Here is an 8,639-nt window from a genome sequence, read left to right on the forward strand (position 1 = left end):
TATACATGAACTAAACTGTTTTGTGCTAATTACTACCTAAAATGCTCTTTATATAATAACAGTTGTTTGTTTAATTAGTAGGATTAATAATGAAAGAGAGGCAGTTTTTTCATATTGTTATATTGTATCTGGCAATGAGAATTGACATGTCTTTGAATCGTCTCTCCACTTTCCTATTTGTCTAATCATTGTTTTAATCGTAGCTCATTGTTATCACGCCAATCCATATTTTGCATCCTTTTTGTTTGGAATAAATGTTGATATTTCATAGAAATTGTGTTGATCATTTATTACCTATTGTTTTAGACATGGGAAATTACAATACAATACAATGCAATACAATACAATACAATGTAACCTCTTGTGGTGAGAACCAGTGTGACTGGCCTGCCAACGGGGTGCTAAGGATTTCATTGGAAAAGTTATCAGTTACATCCGTTAATGTAATTTCGTTTTACATACCCGTAAATTAAAAATCACAATACAATACAATACAATACCTTAGCATTTATGTACATCACTTTATGTATTTTTAATAATCATGGTTGATAGAAATAAGGTTAACCGAGCAATAGTTTCTTCTTTGTGTCACATTTAACACATACTCATTTTATACCATTTAGTTGTAAAATATTATGTGATTTCGTTCGTTGCCATAAACCGCTTTGAAGATATTGCTTCTGAACTAACCTGAACTAGACTGTATAGCAAATTCAAATAAAATGCCAACATGGTGCTTGTGTTTTAGTGATGCAGTGTCAATGGAGAATCATCATGTACCATGGAAACATCAATTCTATTATTTTGTTCTGAATCTTCCAACCAAAATTCATGAAAGGATATTATGAAACTAATAGACAAGGCATCATCAGGTGTGCTATTTTATGATTATGCATTAATGGTATTTTGAATTATTGTATTATGTAAATGTGTACAATGTTCCATGTTCATTTTAAGAATATTAATTTACTTAGAGCTTTATTTGTTTTGTTTTTTCATCTCTTCCTTGTGGAGTAGAAATTTAATTACTTATACAACAATTACTTTTGCAAATTGCTATACGAGAAGAATTCGGCCTGTGTTTGATTCTATGCTTGTCACGTCCGCATTGCACGTTTTTGCAAACTCGATATATAAACTTATTTCAGCCAATCAATGATGAGACAATATCCTTCCAATGTCCGTAAACATCGTATTACGCTGCTATGTGACGTCATGTAAACGTCAGACTAAGCGACATCACAGATATCGCGCTCTGATGTCTGCACATCTTCGTTATTATTGATCGATACCCCATACTCTATGCCAAATCAAATTATGATTCACGATAAACTAAAAATGCTGCGTTTGCAAGACATACAACAGTATTAGTTGTATTAAAAAACAAAACAAAAAAAACGTTAATACGCATGTGCAGTCATTGTTATCGTTCATAACAAAACAACCAGTGTACATGCGTATTAGAGAATTTCATCGTTTCATCGAACCAATACTTAATGTGTGCTATAAGAACTACGTTTTCAGTTCATTATTCAAGGTATCCACCAATATACAACATCAAACAACACTACTAAAAACATAGGATCCGTGCACTAGCTGACACCCTAGTATCAATTCAATGTTCCCCGAAAAATCCAAAGCAACATATAATCGAATAAACTACGTGGCTAGGAGGGCTCAGACTGTATTTATTGCCAGGTTATAAAACAGTCTGAAGTACGTAAAACATTAAATGACACTGTGTACGTGATATATTGCATCATGACGGGCGGCCTTCAATGTAATAAAACAACCACTGCAGCGTGGTTATTATTTCCTGTAAACATGTTTACATCCAGTCAGTCATCAATGTGGTGATAATAATATATCAATGTTCTCATTTCGCCAGCATTAACCTCATATCGTCAGCGTTGACCTCACGTCGTTAGCATTAACCTAATTTCGGCTTTATATCTTATTTCGCCATAATTAACCTAATTACTCGTTGCAGAATGAAACAAATATGACGTGTATATTTGAGTGTCACTATACATGATACATGTTTGGTTGAAGGTCGCCATTTACGCAGTATTACGTAATAACCAATCACGTGACTAAAAACAATCGCAGCGGAAAACATCAGTAACAAATATTCCGTCGAAGCACAGTTCTTGGAGGCATCGAGAAGAGCTGCGGTCGAACTTGCGTTTGTATGATTGTCGTTGAAATGTACATGTCAACTTGAATAATTCAAATCAGTTTGGATACATTTGTAGAGAACTAGTAACCATTGATAGAACATTTTTATAAAACACCTCGCCTAAAAAAAAAATTAAAATCATTTAACAAAGAAAGTCAATTAAAAATGACAAATTAATTAAGTTCCGCAATATTACATGTTTGACATCAAATGCCACATGACCGTTGCAAAATAATATATTGGTTGAGTACGTACAATTGTTACACAATCAGCTGGCGATAATGATAACGCAAGAGATAATAACATAAATAGCGATTAATTTGTCGATATTTATCATATCGGGTATTTCATCTTGAATACGGCTCGAATTAATAAAAAAAATGAGAAACTTATTTTTCAGATTCCTACAAGTCAGGAAAAAAAGTTTGGCAGCTAAACAATCCGTTGATATTTGAAACCGAAATTACCCGTTATCCGTGAGTCTGTCGCTGATTGGTTCCTGGGTTTGATGACGATCTTCGTTTCAAATACTCCTGGTCAACTTGTTCCAGGTTCTTTATGATATGAGGTGTTCGTATGTAAGAGATTTTTCCACGAAAAAACGACAGCACCAAGTCATATACTGCTGCTGTACATGTAGATAGAACTGAACATATACTATTTTGTTTTTTAAATAGATGTTAAGAATGTACGATACAGTTTCACTTTTTCTGAAGTACACTCTCCGCTAGTTCGAATATAGGTTCGTGTACGATTGTGATAATAATGCCAATTTGTAGAAATCGTGTCGGAAATATTTTGGTTTTTTGAGGGAGGCTATATTTTCTTCCAATATGTATCTAAGATAACTCCACAGAACTCTGCGCAAAACGATAAAAATGATTGCAGGAGACGATATAATAACCTATACTTTGAATATACTCTAGTTTGGGTGTAACAGTTTCTGTGCATGAATTCTGCGTAGTGGACGCAAATGCGAGAAAACGTTCAACCGCATGTATTAGTATAACAAACACTATTAAAACATGAATGACATTTTTAGACGGTCGCGAGCCATTTTTTTCGTTTGTAGAAAATCTTGTTCTCTCCACACGCACCCATTATTCTGAGTTTCATAAAAAAAATACATATTTAAAATGATACTGTTTTTCTTCATATTTCCAGTGTAACTGCATAACATTTTCTCAAAATACAAAGCCGGTAACCCTCTTTTTTATTGTTGCTAATATTAATTTTGTATATAGAATAATCTCTCTAAAGGTGACAACGAAATAGATAGTTGTCACTTTTGTGTCCACTTTGGAAAACAGAAATAACAGTGACCATATTGAAGTATGAGAAATCCTTGCTATCATTCACACAACATAGGATACAAAGTTCACGAGTTCATTTCTTCAATACCCTCGTTAACATCAATTGAACTAAGTTCAATCAATACGGTATAGATAGTGGAGGTATTGAAAAATATCAACAACAGAAACGTTGACAATGTTTAGTATTCAATTTACGCTCACTTGGCTTCAGACTGGCCAATGCGCCAGTTCTATAGTGTCAATTTCGTTGCCATTCAATACTGATATGTCTAATACAACAGAAGTCACAGCGTGCTGGTGAATTAATGTCATATCGCTAGTTCCAACGGATTAATAATGGCATATTACCAAGTAATATAATTAGTCTGCCTCTAAGCATTAACACTATCCCGGAACATAAACATATGTTTTCAACACAGAGTAAATATCATGAATGCTATATGTAAAACCGATTTTAGGGTAGAGGTGGCAGAGTCGGTTTGTCTGAAGCTGTCATCATTGCAACTGCCAGAAGTACTGGAAGGTGATATGATATGATATGATATGATTATACATACTTTTCTAAAATATGAACTTTTTTTCGGAAAAACTGTTGTTTTTGTTGTTATTTTTTCAGGCAGCGACTATTGCATGAATAATAATTTGAGAACCACAGTTCCACTATAATTGATTTCCTAATGCCATGCCTCCTAGCAAAAACACTCCGAAATACAATACAAAATCAATATAACGATTGCCGCTAATTGTACCAGAATAGTGAAGGTCAAGTACGTGTTTTCTGTTTCCGCTACAGGTATATATATATACACAACAGAGTTTTTTGTCAACAATCGGAATAGTAAAAGAGGCACAGTATCGATACTGGTCGTCAGGTAATCCTGTAAACAGACATTGGCACGGCTTATGTACAACCGTGTTCAACCATATCTAAAATTTCAGATGATATATAGAATGTGACAATCTGATTAAAATCTGATGTAGTGTACGGGCCTTAATTATTTTGGCTATAAACTTATTTTAATTTTATTTGTTATTACTTTTGTTATTAATGCCCTTTTATTTTATTATTTTACTTTGATTTTGATTTTGTGATATTTTTTTTAATTCCGCCCTACCTACATCTGACCCGATGCCGATGTAACGAGATTTCAACGAGACCCACTATCGACGATTTTAGTCAACGAATCACAGACCTCCTTCTATAGCGCACATGATGACGTCACCGGGCAGAGTCAGGTAGCAAACAGACTCAAATAAAATGGCGGATTATACCGACGTTAGCGACCGAGAATGACACGGCTTTTCGGTAAGTTTATCATTGTCAAATGCAACGAAAGTCATTTTTATGTTAATATTGTGGCTCGAATGGTTCGACTTTAGATCGTTATTTTGCATAGTTATTCTAGGAGTGACGATTTTGTTTCCACCGGTTCGACCGAACACCAGTGTCTTTTTCTAGTCGCCTGTCCCACAGGCGCCTGTGGCCTGCCCTGGAGACGGGTGATGTTTTGTTGACGATCGGGCCAAAATCGTCTACGGTATTGGAGCAGTAGCTGTAAATATTCATCAAATTGTATCAACATTTTGTACATTATACAATAACTCTTTATTAAAGTAATTGAGCTGATTTGGACTGGAATAAAATATTTTTTATTGGAACACATCGCAATTGATCAGGAAATGTTTTTTTGCTCCAATTTTTTGCGTCGATGCCGTGGGCCAGTGACCGTTATACAATTTAAAATCAGTTTGCATTGTTTTCTATAGCTGTTTACAGTGTTCTAATCATTACGATTTACTTATTTGTTTGCTTCCATTCTAGATAATTATGCTCAGTGATGTAAAATTGAAGCGATGACTGAATGAACGAACCTTGGCTGGCGAAGATATATCTGGAAGTGTACACATTTGTTGGAAGTGAAAAAAATTGTAAAATGCTGTGGAATTTCTTTTGCAAATAAAAAATATACTAGCAATTTTCTATTAATGATTTATTCAAGTGGACAAAATATAATGTACAAAAAGATTGCCCGGATACACTGAAAAGTAAGCAACCGACAGCCTGTATAAAAGGGGGCTGTGATTGGCTGTTACTTACGCGAGATTTGAACGGGACTTACATAGGCGTCGGATCAGATCTACGTAGGTAGGGCGGAATTAAAAAAAATCACAAAATCAAAGTAAAATAATAAAATAAAAGGGCATTAATAACAAAAGTAATAAAAAATAAAATTAAAATAAGTTTATAACCAAAATAATTAAAGCCCGTACACTGCATCAGATTTTAATCAGATTGAGGATGTGATAGTAGGATGCTTAGTAACTTTTAAAGAATTTCTGAAACACAGTTCAATTTTAATGCGATTTATCCCTGTTCCTACCTTAATTAATATTTCTTATCTGGTCGCTTTCTACATTATTCCAAAAATTACGCAGAGGTTTTTACTGGTATGCATTTAAGAGATAAATTTATCATTTAAATTTTTTACAAGTACACTGAAATAAAAGTTTAACTCTAATATCCTGTATATCCGACAAATTACAACTAACAACCATGTTGAACAGGCTCCGGGATATTGGATACCCAATTTCCATATAGTTGCGCTCTCGACCCCTCCAGTGACGTAGATGCGTTCAAAGTGACAATTGTCTTTCGTTAGGTTGTCATTTGACATTTATTTACTTCGTAGAAAATCTCGCGCCTCGTCTCTAGCGGGCGCGCTTGTTTTGAGAACTTCAGTACGTGCCGTTGCGCATGGTTTGTCGCAATTGATTTACGGTCAATAATTTTTCTGAGGTAATACTGATTTAGACAGAAGCTCGGCCAATCGAATATTAAGCGATTTGTATCATTGGTGAAAATATAGTCTGTCAATTTGACTGTAACATTCATGTATTAAATAAAGGGCAGTGCGACCTTTGTATTGATGAACATTGATTTTCCCACAATCCAATGCGCTCTTCTAATGGGAATCACAAGTAACGGTTTTGACCTTGGCGCGACGTACTCTGAGTACCGTCGATGACTCATTCGTTACCTTACAATCACTGAAGAAATTACCTAGCTTGGTAACGTCTCAGTTCGTACTCGCACAAAGGCGCCATCTTTGTTCATATGAGACCCATAACTCACGCATGCGTGGCGCGACGACCACCGCCCTTTAAAGTGACATGTTGCTCCGGTAATGATATATTATACTGGGATTTCAATCAATCAGTCAGGCAGTCACTCACTCAAAACAAATGAATATAAAAAATAATAATTAATAATATATACAATAAATGTACAGGCGATCTCTGTTACTGAAAGCTGGGGGGGGGGTCGTCACCTGCGCACGCGCGGGAATTGAGTCCCAAGCGACCATAACCACACACGATAAAAACGCAAAGATCTCATGGGTAGACGCTTGTTTATAAACAATGACACGCTATGGCCATCTGACGCATGCACAGGTGACGACTCTCCCGCTTTAATGATAGTCTGACTCGAACAAAAATGCATCTATAGCGTAGCTGTATTAAATCTCATTATATCACGCCCTACAAGACTGGGACTAGTGACAAATAAGATTTTCTGTCAGGGGTTGGTTAATTAAACAGTCTGCTATTGGTCGAGAAACTCCAGGGAAACCTTATTTGTTGGCCGGTTACACGAAAGATACGGGGCATTGATTAACCTAAATTTATATCCATGGTTTTATTGCGATGGACTGAATAGAATGATGACGTCACTTGAATGGCGCCGTGGTTATCGTGTCCTACCAGTTTGTTTAAGTAAATGTTCCGCATGTCGTTATTCACTGGGGCTTTGTATAAAAAAATCCCGAGTTTCAACCTGGGATTTATTAATTGTAAGCGTAGAGATGCACCATTTTTTCGTATTTTTAAAAGGGTTCAAAGGTTATGAAGATTATGAAGATGGTATTTCTATTATACGAGTCACACACAAAAAAAACGTTTGGTTTCGCCTAAAATGAATACAAACGCGGTTGTGGTAGGTTTGTATTGGCTGTCGTTTTGATATAGCAATCAAACTACAGGACTTGCTGTTTTTATGTTCAAGTTTTACGAAATAGTTACGCGTTTGACTACCGTTTCCGGTGTTCTTGGCACCTTACGGGTAAGCTTGTTTAAGATGTCAACAACTGCTGACGTTTTTTTTTTTTTTTTTTCTAAAGAGAAACATCGTGACAATAATCTGAAAACTCCAAAACATTCAACCATTTTAAATAGATGACTTTCCTTTCACGACGGGTTCCCGTGTAATGTGTGAAAAGCCCGGACTGAACGTCTGCTGCAAAAATCGTTTGATTTGATTTTTGAAATAGAATTTCTTTTTAACACTACGATAAAACTTTACGTTTTTGACATTATGAAATTTCTTTGGTTTTTTGTGAGAAAAATACCTGGAAAAAAAATATTTCGACAAGATAATTCAGAAATTTATATTACTCATAATTTTTGGTCATAAATCGTATGACAATGTTCATTGGTTTATTATGTAAAATCATGAAGCTGATGTCCCATGGCACCGTGAAATAGCATTCTTTTGTGTGTTACACTGACGTATTTTGAGGAACTTTTTCTAATATTTTCCAAAAATCGCCCTTTTTTTAGAACAACTCCAATTTTTGGCACTTTTTAAATCCCATTTTTTTGAAATAATTGAGGACAACAAAAAGTACCCACACTCACAATATATGATTTTTTTCAGCCTATGTCACCAGATTACAATTTGAGATATGGCATCATATCTGTGCCATAGGAACCTATCAAAATGGCCACTATCCACTAAAATTCACGCATCATTTTCTCAAAAATTAAGCTGGTGACCCCAACTTTTTTTTAAACTTAATATCCTCATATTGCCCAGTAGTACATTTTATTGGAAAATTAATAGTTTCTGGGTATTTTTATTTATGAGTAGGTTTCTACCTTAAGAATAATTCTTAACAAAATGTATTCCCTATGCACCCATAAATAATTTCCATAATTACCGTATAAAATACATTGTGGGAAGACGCGCTGCGTGAAAATATTTCCATCCGTTGATCAAACATACTAGTTTATTTCATGCATCCTTTAAATCTATTAGTAACATTTCCTGTCCATTTCATCTCGAGCAGCACTGTAATGAGATACTATCT

At 35.0% G+C, this 8,639-nt stretch overlaps 1 long non-coding RNA gene across 1 annotated transcript; it reads left to right on the forward strand.

The window, feature by feature from the left end:
* The first annotated feature begins 4,633 nt into the window (after positions 1-4,633).
* On the forward strand, positions 4,634-5,468 carry LOC146739371 (uncharacterized). Its single transcript, XR_014930166.1, has 2 exons — positions 4,634-4,798; positions 5,315-5,468. It is a non-coding gene; the product is annotated as an uncharacterized LOC146739371 (long non-coding RNA).
* Positions 5,469-8,639: the final 3,171 nt, after the last annotated feature.

The sequence above is a fragment of the Saccoglossus kowalevskii genome, chromosome 8 (genome assembly GCF_978046115.1).
Source record: "Saccoglossus kowalevskii chromosome 8, keSacKowa6.1, whole genome shotgun sequence".
Taxonomy (NCBI): Eukaryota; Metazoa; Hemichordata; class Enteropneusta; family Harrimaniidae; genus Saccoglossus; species Saccoglossus kowalevskii.